Source organism: Argiope bruennichi, chromosome 9 (assembly GCF_947563725.1).
Source record: "Argiope bruennichi chromosome 9, qqArgBrue1.1, whole genome shotgun sequence".
Lineage (NCBI taxonomy): Eukaryota > Metazoa > Arthropoda > Arachnida > Araneae > Araneidae > Argiope > Argiope bruennichi.
Genome location: NC_079159.1, coordinates 56830176 through 56843240, shown reverse-complemented (window position 1 = coordinate 56843240; position 13065 = coordinate 56830176). Strand labels below are relative to the sequence as shown.

At 31.1% G+C, this 13065-nt stretch overlaps 1 non-coding gene across 1 annotated transcript; it reads right to left on the bottom strand.

Annotated features, from left to right (window-relative positions):
* Positions 1 to 271: 271 nt before the first annotated feature.
* Positions 272 to 345, bottom strand: Trnai-aau (transfer RNA isoleucine (anticodon AAU)). The gene has a single exon. It is a non-coding gene; the product is annotated as a tRNA-Ile (tRNA).
* Between the last annotated feature and the right edge of the window lie 12720 nt (positions 346 to 13065).

Sequence of the window (13065 nt, the reverse complement as noted above, 5' to 3'; positions counted from 1 at the left end):
TCTACTTATAATAAAGATGAATGTTCGAATGTGTGTTGGCATTATATAGGTTAGATCGTTTGACCTACATCTATCAAACTTGGTCAGTATATAATGGTGATTTTTTAAAAAACTTTAATCAGTATTTTAATTAACTAAAAATTACGATCATGGCATTTATATAACATTGAGAAAGGATTGCAACTCTCCTCAAAAATATTATTTAATACTGATATTTATAATTAGCAAATGAATTAAAAAATGTTAAGGGTAATGTGCTTCTAAAAAGAACTGGCCCATGGGGGGATCGAACCCACGACCTTCGCGTTATTAGCACGACGCTCTAACCAACTGAGCTAATGGGCCACGGGAGAAGGTGGTTTACTAAGATATAAAAAATAAGTACACTTGATTTTTTTTTTTTTTAAATTGAAAGTTTCTTGACGAATTTTAATGGAACCAAATAATAATTTTGGAGTCATTGTTTTAATTTATGTTTGTTAGCCATTGTTTTTCTCTTTGTAACATTGCATGAACTGACAGAGAGAACTGTCATGCAAAATTGTATATACAATATCGTAGTCAAGAAAGTCTGTTGAGAATTTTCAAGAAAAGCTCTAGGGCCTTTTTAGAAAATGGCATTTCAAAGGTCATTTTTTAAAATCATATGACGGCGGTCGCCCTCTAGAGGCAAGGAACAGAGGTATCCTTTCGCCGTTTTTTGAATGTAAAAAAGGATTCATAATTCGAAATAGAATTTTTTAATCACATATTTCTCAACAACTGATAAAAAAAAAAAAAAAAAAAAACTAGGGAAGTGACGCAGGAAGATGTTAACCCCCCTCAAGATTTTTTAAGAATCCAAATCAGAGATACATAGACACAAAATTGTGTAACAATAAGGGTAGCATTATAAAAGGATCAATAATAATATAGTAAAAAAAGGATCAATAATAAACAGATCGTTACTATAATCTCTAAATTACATATTTATGTTTGGTATATTTTTTTAATATAAAAACCAATTTAAAAATATACTCCAAATAAGACAATTCTGTTCCGTTCAACTTGCTGACGAATTTCAAATTTGTTCGCTTGTTGCAAGGAAACGAAGCACAGAATATACACTTTTAGCTACACACAATTTTGATATATATATATATATATATAATGAAACTAAACTGTCAAGTATACTACAAGTATACTAAATATATTTTTGTCACTGATATATGTATGTGCCAAATATAATTTTGACACAGTACGTAAAATTCCAAACCCCTCAAATGAGGAACGTGGTAGCTAATGGGTTAATTGTGCCATTAAATGCAACTAATAACACTTAAATTTATTATTATAATTATTAGGTTATTATTTATTATTCCTAATTACTCCGAATTTAATTTAATGCCCTTAACTGTTACTAATAACACTAAATTATTTATTCTAAATTTTATTTGATAATACTAAATTTAATATTAGCATTTTTATGTATGAGATCAAAGTAATTGGATTAATTTTTATGTTTACAAAATTTCAATAATGATCTGCATCGCCATCATCAGACTCTTCTCCAAACGTGCATAAAATATTGTTAAATTAAAAGTTTTCTCTTTAGCAGAAATCTTAAATCTTTATCTTTGGCAGAAAAATTAAATTTGAAATCTTTATTTTTATTGTAGTGAATTTCCTTTCCCGAGTTAAAGAATTCCTTTCTTTGATTTTGCATCAAATCCGACAAAATAAATTAGTTAATAATTGTGATTCAATAGCCGTTGAACCCGCAGCTCCGCCTGCATTTATTCGTTCTATGTGTACGCAAGAAAAAGTGAAACACATACTTCGTAATCATATACTTGAGAACACATATACTTGAAGTCAAAATATATTAAGGCAACAGTGACATTACGGGAAATAATAATCCCACTCGCAACGCGTTTCTATTAATCTGTCGTATGTACTGTTTCTAAATGTGTCATTTAACTTAAATTGCTAATGTTTGATCTACTTATTAATAGAGAATCGTAAACGCGAACAGTTTTTCAGCATATTAGAAAATTACAATTTAAAAATTAAAAAAAAAAAATGGGGTATGCGAGTCTTTGAAATTTGGGTATTTTAAACTATGTTCTCAAAAATGTTACGAAAAAAATTTTTAGCTCTCGCAATTACAATTACAGTGACCGCATTTCAAACAACTTCTTTTTTTGCATCTTTTTTTTTTATCATTATTATTAGAATATAATCTTAACAATAAAAAAAAATTGGAAGTGGCGTCAGAATTGTCTTTTATTCATGAAAAATCGGGCGCTAAACAGTGACTAAGAAGAAGAGAAAACTATTTAACACTAGAATTAACTTGAAGTAACGTCTAGCCATTGTCAGATGACGAGAACAACGACAGAACTAATACTCTCATCTCCAAGCTTTCTCTCAACAAAAGTGGGAAGGTATTCAACCATTACTGATTAAACGCTCACCGAACCCTTTTACCTAACGGTTCTTCGGCAGAATAGAATACCGAACTTGGAATATTCCAGACCTGAAGCAGAAAACTTATCATCAGATCACCGCATCCCAAAATGTAGCAGAGAAGCAACAGAAGGCTAAAAGTTTCATTCTGTTTCAAAAATTTTCTTTGTGTCTTCGAAATATCATCATGTATGAAGAGAATTAATATTTTCGCAATTCTTTTTTTATAATCATTCACTAAGAAGCGTCTTTTTATAGTGACCGCTTTTCGCGTTTGCTACTCTATGTGTAACTGCAAGAATCACTTGCTTTTTTATATCTGACTAACCTTTATACAAATATTTTACAAGCATCCTGTATATGGCTGATATAGGCTGATCCCGTCAAACATCTTAAGAAAGGAGTGGCGTGAAAACTTGTAGATGGTGCGTGCCAGTTCAGGTATTTTTCTGGTCATTTAACTAATAATCAAAATCTCAGCAGCAAATCCCATGAAGAGAAAACGACAAGTTTAAAAACAAAATCGTTAATAACTGTTTCTAATATTTAACAATATTTTAATAAATAATTAAGAAATAAATAGTAAATTTAATGAAGTTAAAACAATTACAATTAAATTTTTAACTGTGATAAATTTTGTAAATAACTAATTTTTAATGAATAGTTAGTTTCCTAAACTCTAAATATAATAATTGTGCAATAAAACATCAAAAGAAACAATGCAAATCAAATCATATCACCACTTTTCAATTTTTTTAAAAATTATTATTTTAATTGAGTACATTATATAGCAGTTAAGTCTCGAAGTGAATAAAAGCTCCTAAAAAATATTCTACAGTTACTGAAGATTCATAATATTAACTATATAATTAACAAAACAAGTTTCGAAAAAAAAATGCTTCATAGTTAAACAGCGTTGACTTTAAATTAGCTAAGTTAAAAAATGTGATTGGATACGTTTCAAGCTAATAAAACAATCCTTTCTGCAAGACTGTCCATCTTTGCTGCTATGTTAGCAAGAGAAATGGTAAAAAATCGGGACAATAAGGTTGAGATCATTGGTATAAGTTCACAGATTTTTAAAACCCTATTGATTTATATTTGGACTATAAAAATAGAATTTTCTATTTGAAAATGCCGGAATGCTTCTGTCCGCTGCTGGCATACATAGCAACTTCTGGATTTGAAAAGAGTGTGCTGCGAGTATCTGAAGATATGCTTATCTACTGTATTGAAGATTCTTTTTCTTAGGTGCATGATGAATATTTGAGTTTTTGCAATGGATTTCGTTTACAAAAGTACAACTGGAAATAATCCAATGAGTCCACCAACCAACTGGGAAAAAAAAGTCAGATAATTTAGGTTGGAGGGGAGGGAGCGTAAAGATAGATCTGGAAGCAAATTTTAAAAACACGAAAGAAATTCTAAGAACAGTATTCTGAAATCAAAGCGATACTAATTCAGCTTTTAAATGCTCTTTGTAAACCACCTGAAAAAAAAATATGATAGAATATGAGAATTCAAGAATTTGGGATCGTGGCAAGGCGGAAGATGACAAGACAAGTGAAGTACACAATCTATCTCATCTGATCTTCGCATATAATAATAAAGCCAAATGCTGAGACCAAGAATGTCGTTTATCAAAAAGCTTTAGAGTAGTAACTAATTTATAATAAACTGTTGAGGATCTTAAAAATCTTTTAAGAATTTGAATATAAGAATTTGAAAATAGTATGATATAAAAGTATATGAATTTTGCTTTTTCTCACATACAGAGAATAATTTTGAGCCGTATTATGCTTTGCTAAATTTGTAACATATTTATCTAATCCATGTGTTTTTTCTTATTATTAATAGCATTTTAAATTATCTTTTATCTATACTATTTTATTCCTTGTTTTTTGGATGATCCATTTTATCTTTTCTTTTTTTATTTACCTTGTATTTTTATTATTACAATATTTTATATTATTTTTGCTATTTTGCATTTTACACTATTTTCCATTTTTTTTTCTCTTTAAATCTTACTTTCACATTTTAGTTTCATGCACTTTATATTTTCTAAATTCAGATATAATTGTACATTTCATTCTTTCTAAATTCTGAATTATTACATGAAAATTTTATTTCATGTATAATTTATACTATCAAAAGATAAGGCTGTATTTACAGCCAACGTGTTTTGTTTGTGCGGGCTTTCGTCCTATTCGTTCTTGATTACCCGCATTTTCGCTATGAATTGGTCTGGTTTCTTTATATTGGATGCACAGAAAATAAATAAACTCAGTCGAAGTCGCAAGCACGGACATTAGTTAATAAAGACAATAGAAATAAAATAAGGACAATGAGTTAAAATAAAGCTTTAAAAAGAGTAACTATTCAGAATTAAGCTCTGGATTTGAATGAGGTTATGTCATTATGCAGTTGTTTGATAAATTACTTAATGGCAAACGCTGCGCAGCAATAAAATGATTATTGATTGAAATAACTTTTCACACTGAAACAGTTTGTAAAATGGAGCTTAGCTTCAGCGAAAAATTTGTTTTCAAACGCAACACTAGTATTACACGGGCTGAAAAAAATGTCTAAGTTTTATTTTTTATCCACAATAAAATAAATTCATTAAAGCCTCAAAAAGTAATAAAAAAATACCCAATAATAACTTCATCCGCTCCTCTTCCACCACAGAAGCTTTTCTTTTGCTTATAATTTCTACATTTTCATTATTAATGAAATGTATGCTCGCTTCTTTTCATTCAGCTTAATTTGTAACATTTCTAAATAATCTAGGCATTTCAAAATTATTATTTTTTTAGTCATTGATAAGAATGGTTTTCGAACTCATTTATTTCAATTCTGATTTCATGCTGAGTATAGTTATCAAATTACTTCTCGCAGGATTCGCTTATTTTATGAAGATGAATCTGCCTTTTCTTATTAATCAAAGACGTGCTTTCAAATGTTCATGACTCGTTTCTCTGTCAGAAATTATATTTGCATACGGAGCTTAAATAGTAATTTGAGAATAGGAACTAATCGAGATAACTGAATGTCGCGTACAAATTGAGATAAAAGAAGGAAGAAACTTTTTTTCAACAGATGCGAGCAATAAACATTCAAATGACTGAGTGAACTGCAAATCAGCTTGGCAGCAGTTCCTCACATACAACTTAAGAATGAAATATTCAAATTACATTAATTTGTATAATGTGCTATGAATTTACAGATTTACATATATTGGAAATTAAACATAAAGGATACAAGCAACCAAAAATCTTCGCTTAGGCTGCAACCGATATAGTCAAAGATTGATCCGCCACTAGACCACGGAGCCATCCTTTCTCAAACATGACATATATAGGAATATTAAAATGAAAAAAAAAAAAAATCAAAAAGCGCAACATTATTAGATCTTATAGTACCAGGTGCGCAGACACCTACAAAGTTTAGAGGACTCTAATCTAGCAAAAAAACTGATGTTTAGCAAACCTGCAGGTACCAGAAAATGAGCTCTACTACTCTTTAGGGGTTTTGACAATGGTGAAAAAAATCTCAACGCTCTGGCTGCCAGGAATTTGAAAATCTATGGCGTAAGCGCTGCTGTAGACTGTAGTGCCGAAGAAGAAGAAAATCAGAAGGGGAGGGGACCCTTTCAGTTTTTTAAAGAAGTTTCGTTTTAGTTCTGCAGAATATGAGTTTTTTTTAAAGTACTTTTCATTAAATTAACTAAACTATTCCACTTCCCCTCACCCTCTTCCTGATAAAGCTTTTGTTAAAATTTTATTTACACCCCTCGAGGCCCAAGGTTTTCCACCCGAGGGCGCTGTGTCCCCGTCTGGGTTTTGTTTATCTTGAGAGTCTTGTTGAATTAGCTAAAATGGATCTGGAATGTTTAAAAAAAAGTTAGAACCCCTGTCAGAAAGGCGGCAACAGAACATTTTAAACAGCTAGAGCAGGAAATAAACAAAACGGATGAAAGATCTTTAGATATAATCGAAGAACTGTTAGCGAAATTATTAGACAAAGATGATCAACTAAAGAAACTTAACTCAGAGATTTTAAATCTGTGTAACGCACAAGATCTGACTAACGAAATGGAACAGCAACAAGAATACAGGGATCAAATGATAACTTGGAAAATGCGAGCTGAGTAACTTTTGCGAAAAAGTGAAAGCGAAACTATCAATGATAGAAATATTAACAGAAACATTCAACAATGTTCAGTCAAACTTCCGAGATTACTAATTTCTCAATTTGATGGAGACATTCTGAAATTTAATGACTTTTATTCTCAATTGATGTAACATAAAAATTCGTCTTAGCGATGTGGAAAAATTTAATTATTTGAAATCTTATTTAGTTAACGATGCTGAAATGGCTGTTCGGAGCTTAGTTTTAAAAGCAGAAAATTATGATGTTGCGATAAATATTGTTAAAGAAAGATTCGGTAGAACCGAGATGATTATTGATGCTCGTATGTCCCAACTACTAAATTTAAATCCTGTAAGAAAAACAAGCGATGTTAAGTTGTTACCCCGATTATATTCTATATGTGAAACGCACATACGCGGCTTAGAAAATAATGGCTTTAGTTCAAACAGTTATAGTTCTTTACTACACCCCATATAGGGATTGCAATACCGGTATACCGGGATACCGAATACCGGTATTTTGAGCCATTTGTACACTTTTGTAATACCGGTATTCACAAGTTTCAATACCGGTTTTTCGGTATTTACTAGAAATTTTTAAAATTGTCTCCACTATATGTTCAGGTATCGCGAACATAGCAATATAGTATACGTTTTTGTTTTTATGCCTCCCTAACGGGCGAAATTAATTAGCTAATTAATGGCTTAATTAATTGCTTAAATCTAAAGTAGCGAAACATGGATTATCCCTGAAAGAAAATATTGTATCCATAACGACTGTTTATGTGATTTTGTTATTTATAATATTTTGTTTTTATTTAATTACTCTATTTGTATTTTTTATTCTTTGTATATTTATTCATACAGTAAAGATTAATACTGAACATAGATGGCGCAGTATGCGCTAACCCATATGTATGTTTGGAATGTGGGGGAGGCGCACTTAAGCTGTTTTTGTATATACTTCTCCCTGAGAGTTGGTGTGAAACTGGTGCAAGTAGGCACCGCTCGCTCTTTTGTTAGCGGCAAAAAGAAGTATTCGTTCGCTCTTTGTTAGCGGCAATTTCTACTTTAATTGTATATAGTATTATGTGTTACCTTATATATGTGAAGTCATCGTCCATGTGTTGTTATATGTGTGTGTGTGTGCAAAATAAATAAGAAAAGAGACAAGAAGGCATCTTTCCTTGGCTTAAATACACACAACCAGCTCTACATAAAATTGGAGGCACCGACGAGATGTCAGCATGAGAAACAGATAAGTTTCTTTAATTTTTATCTTATTATTATTGATTATTAGTTTGATGTTTTTAAAGAGAAGAACACCTGAAGAGTTTAAGAAGAAGTTTTCAATTGCGAGCGAACGTAATTTTTAGTTTTGGTGTCGTTTCGCAAACGATTTGTTATATAATTTCTTTTCAACATGGACGATCCGAAAAGATATAAGGAACACATAACGCAAATTAAAGTCGCAAGAGGCAAGGTTAAGGCCTCCTTAACTAGATTAGAACATTCTGCAGATGAATTAGAATCAAAAAATGAAGTAGTGATTCGTTTGCAGAGGTTAGAAGAACTTTTGAAAGAATTCGAAAAATTAGATTCAGAATTAACTATTGAGGATTCTGAAATAGAGGAATTCGAAAATAGATATTTTTCCTTGAAATTAAAGTTTCAAAATAAAATTGATGCCTTTAATACAACGACTGATGGAGCAACAATTATGAAAAAAGTTGGAAAGTTGATTGGTGCAAATCAGCAGTTGTGCTATGCACATGGAATTCAATTAGGAGTAATAGATGTATTATACCAAAAATATAAAGAACAGAAGAATCCAAATACTGTGGATATAGAAACTTCGGATTCCAACTTTGAAAAGAGTAAGAGTGCGAGTGATATTGACAATGAAGATAATAACAATGTAATTTTTGAAGAAGATATTGCTAATGAGGATGAAATATTAACCTATCAAGAATTGTTTCCTATAATTTATAAAGTTCGATTGTAAAATTGTTAAAATATTTAAACGTTCTCCTATAAAAAGGATATATTACTATAATATATACTAACTGAAAATAAAGCAGAATATATATTAATATTAGATTCTAAAACACATTGGAACAGTTTACTCCTAATGATGGAACGATTTTTGAAACTGAGAAATCCAATCCAAAAAGCAATAATCGACTTAAACCTGTAAATTAATTTTTCAGACAGTGAATTCGACTTAATATCCAGAAATATATCAGTTCTACTTCCAATAAAACTGACTATTGGGGTATTATGTCGGAGAGATTCTAATTCATTAACAGCTAATGCAACAATAAATTTCATGTTGCAGTCACTGAAAAAACAGCATACATTAGTATCTGAAGAATTATATATTACATTGAAAAATACTTGGTAAATACTTGGAAAAAGTATATCGCGCATTGCTAATAGTACCACCAACTAGCGCAGATGCCGAAAGAGCGTTTTCGACAGCTGGTAATTTTTACACAAAATTACTTTTCAGGTTTAATGACAGTACAATTGATGCATTATGTTTCTTTAGATCACATTTCAAAAATTTGTAATAGTACCCCAAACTGAATAGTGATATTTACACTTTTTTTGTGATTTAAATAAATAAAATGTTTCTTTACTTTTTTGTGATTATATACTGTTATAATTTATAAGTTACAAATTATTTTTTGTGATATTTACACTCTCTAACAAAACTGGCAAATAAGAAAAAGAAACACCCGTGTTTTCTTTCTTTTTCCAAAATTTCTAATACCGGTATTAAAACCGGTATCCCGGTATTAAGATCTAAAAAATACCGAATACCGGTATTGAAATTTTGGTCCGGTATTGCAATCCCTAATCCCATATTGTTAAAATCTATCCCTAAGGAATTATCCCTGGAATTTTCAAGTAAAATGTATACGAAAAGAGAAAATACTATTTCGGATTTATTAGAATTCTTAAAAATCGAAATTCAATGTCGTGAGCGAAATGTACATTTAATCAAAGAATTTGGCACGGATGCACTATCAGAATCTAGAGTTAGCATTTATGAAAAAACCTAGCCATTAATACGGAAAATTCAATAAGAATAAACTTGAATTATATAACCGAAATAACCAAACGAGCGCGAATACTCTGCATACATCTGCCTTTGTAATAGATATGAAAAAATGTTTATTTTGTGTAAATCCTAAAATCTTCAACTTGCCCTGTGCCGGTTCAGGAAAGAAAGACACATTTAAGAAAATGCGGGATATGTTTCTTATGCCACACGAAAGCAGGACATGTTTACAAAAATTGCACCGTTAAAACGGACATGGGGGTAAAAGATCGTAAGCAGAGAGGGGAGAAATCGTAACGTGTTCGAACATAAATATCAATGAGGGGGAGGTTCTTTTAGAGACTTGTTCGGCTTTATTGAGGTTGGGAGAAAAGGGGTAAATATTCTGCTAGACAACGCTTCTCAGCGATGCTTTCTGAAAAAGGAAATAGCTGACGCGTTAAAATTGCCTATAATGAGAAGAGAAAAACTGTTAGTTTATACCTGTGGTTCGAGGGACCCGATAGAAAAAACATATGAAGTTGTAAAGTTTACTCTTTGTAATTCTCGTGACCCTGAAAAAAGCATTGAAATTGAAGCCTTACTTTGCGATGTTGTTTCCAGTACTCCTTTAAAGTATCGTCTAATAAACTAGAAAAGATGCTTAGTAAAAAAAATTACAGCTTTCAAATGCTTGCGAGTCTTTCGGAAACGAATTTTCTCTCGTAATTGGGGCGCAATATTTTTGGGAAATTCATTCAAGCAAAAGGGAAAATTTAACTAAAACATTATTTGTAACTGATACAATTTTCGGTAAAGTTGTGCAAGGGCGAATCTCAGCAGTAGATTTAAATTGCGACAAGAACGTTTCTGTTCTAAAAATAAAATGCTGCTCACCCTTAAATGAAAATTTAAAAATGTTTTGGAAATTGGATTCAATGGAAATAATAGATAGGGAAAATATCTCTGATAGCGACAAGGATTTCATTGCGCACTTTGAAAACAACTCAAAATTCAAAAATGGGAGGAATGAAACTAAGCTCTTTTGGAATAAAAATCCTGACGAATTACATAATAACTTTGAGATAGTTAAACGCAGATTTGAAAATTGATGTATGAGAATGAAAGAAAATAATTAGCATTTGAATGAATATAAGAATATTACTTCAAATCAATTAAATCTGAATTTTGTTGAGGAATACTGTTCGAAAAATTAAGAAAACGCATACTATATGCCCCTTGAAACTTCTAGAAAAAAATCTGAAAAGGATAGGAATGATCAATATGAAAGACAAGAGATAGCCGGGATTCAAGAGCAAGGAGAGAATCCACTAAAGATGACAGGCACACTACAGACAGAACTGAAATTAGTTCTCAACCAGAACGTGATAGAAAAGGACTTAATTCTAGAGAAGAAAAGAAAGAAAATCTGGTACCCTGGATTGGGAAGAGACTCCATATCCTGTAGAATCTAAAAAAACTTGAATGGTATCTGTTAAGAGTTCTGATTTCCTCTGGTGGAGAAAAGGGAAAAATCTGTTCCCCAACCAAATGTATTCGAGACGCCGACGCGGCGACATACACTCTCTTGTCTTTGTGTCGTGGTGTGCTTGTGTGGTAGTTTAGAAATGTCCGTGTCCATATATGTGTGAAAATAAAACCTATGAAAATTTCAACTCCTGCTTCGTCATTAATGGGATTGTCATGCACTGACTGAACATCGTGGTGTATGGCCGTGATATGTTGAAATTTGGAAATTGGAATTTTTTTGGAAAGCACGACAATTTGGAGGAAGCGCAGAGAGCAGCTGAAACCAGAGGTGGGCACATTTTTTTTATTTGTTCTAAGCTTTTTTGAATGATTTAGTTTAAAATGGATATTAATAGAATAAAGGAAAAAAGGAAAATATTACGTACTATCTTCACGAAACATTTAACTAAAATAAAAAATACCTTAAGTAAAGAAATTTCTAATGATATACAAAAGAAACAAAACTTAATGAGCTCGTGAGTTTAAAAGCTCAGCTCACGGAAAAATTAAAGGATTTAATTAGCTTAGATGAGAGTATTCAATTAATTATAGATTTTAGCGAAATGGAAGGAGAAATTGAGTTATGCGAAGATTACAAAGACAAAGCAATCGAACTAACATCTAAACTAGAAAGACAAATAGAAAATTTGAGTGATATTCCACAAGTAAGGACAAGCAGTCCAGTTACAAATAACTCGGAAAATGTTATCCCATTAAGAAATCAAAGTGTTAATTTGCCGAAATTAAATATACAAACTTTTCAGAGCGATTGCAGTCAATTTATAGATTTTTGGAATTCCTTCGAAGTTGCAATTCATAAAAAGGATTCATTAACAAAAATTGAGAAATTTACTTATCTAAAAACGTATCTTGGTGGAATTGCCTTAAATGCTGTATCGGGATTTTCTTTAACTGAACAAAATTGTGATGGGTCGATACAGTTATTAAAAGAAAGATTTCGCCGAACAGATATAATCATATCTTCTTCACATGCATAAACTTTTATCGATTGATCCAGTAAAAGCTTGCTAAAATGTAACAGGCTTAAGAAAAATGTATGATGCAATAGAAACTCAAAATTATATCGTTGTTAGTAGTATTAAATGTAGATAATTAGTATTAAATGTAGATAATTAGTATTAAATGTAGCTACAGGTACTTATAGTAACTTATTGTGCCCGGTAATATTACAAAAGCTACCCGAAGAATTAAATTTAAATTATAATCATCAACGTAAGATAGGTGAATTGTTTGATATCACTAATTTAGTAGAATTCATAATTGAAGTAGAATGCAAGGAAGCTTCGTTATTATTAGCAAATCCAAAAATTTATAATGCAAAAGAATATTCATTTAGAAACAAAACTGATCAAGGTTATAAAAATAGATGTTCTTCGCATACGAGTGTCTTAACGACACACGCTGACTCATTTCAGCATAAATATGAATCAAATCGTAAATTTAATCAAAAAAGAAACTATTATCCTTCTTCCGATGACAGACTGAGTAATCAAAAATGTATCTTTTATACTGAAAAACACGAGTCATGATTGCTCACTTAGTATCAATGAAATGAAAAAAAATCGTTAATGGCTAACCGTTAAATGCTTCCTATGTTTTCAAAACCATATAAGAAAATTCTGCAATAATAACTATCAAAATTGTGGTTTTTTTTCGCATAATTCTTTAATTTGCGAAAGACCGCAATCCGAAACCCAAACTAAGAATGTTTCCCCTCCAGTCGAAGTAGGGACTTTCATCCCCAAAGGAAAGAATACCGCTTCTACCATGATATCTTTCAGCACCGAATCAAATAAAAGAAAAAATAGTGTCCCTGGATCGGTTTTATTACAAACATTTACAGCTGTAGTGAAAGGGAAGGACGCACTT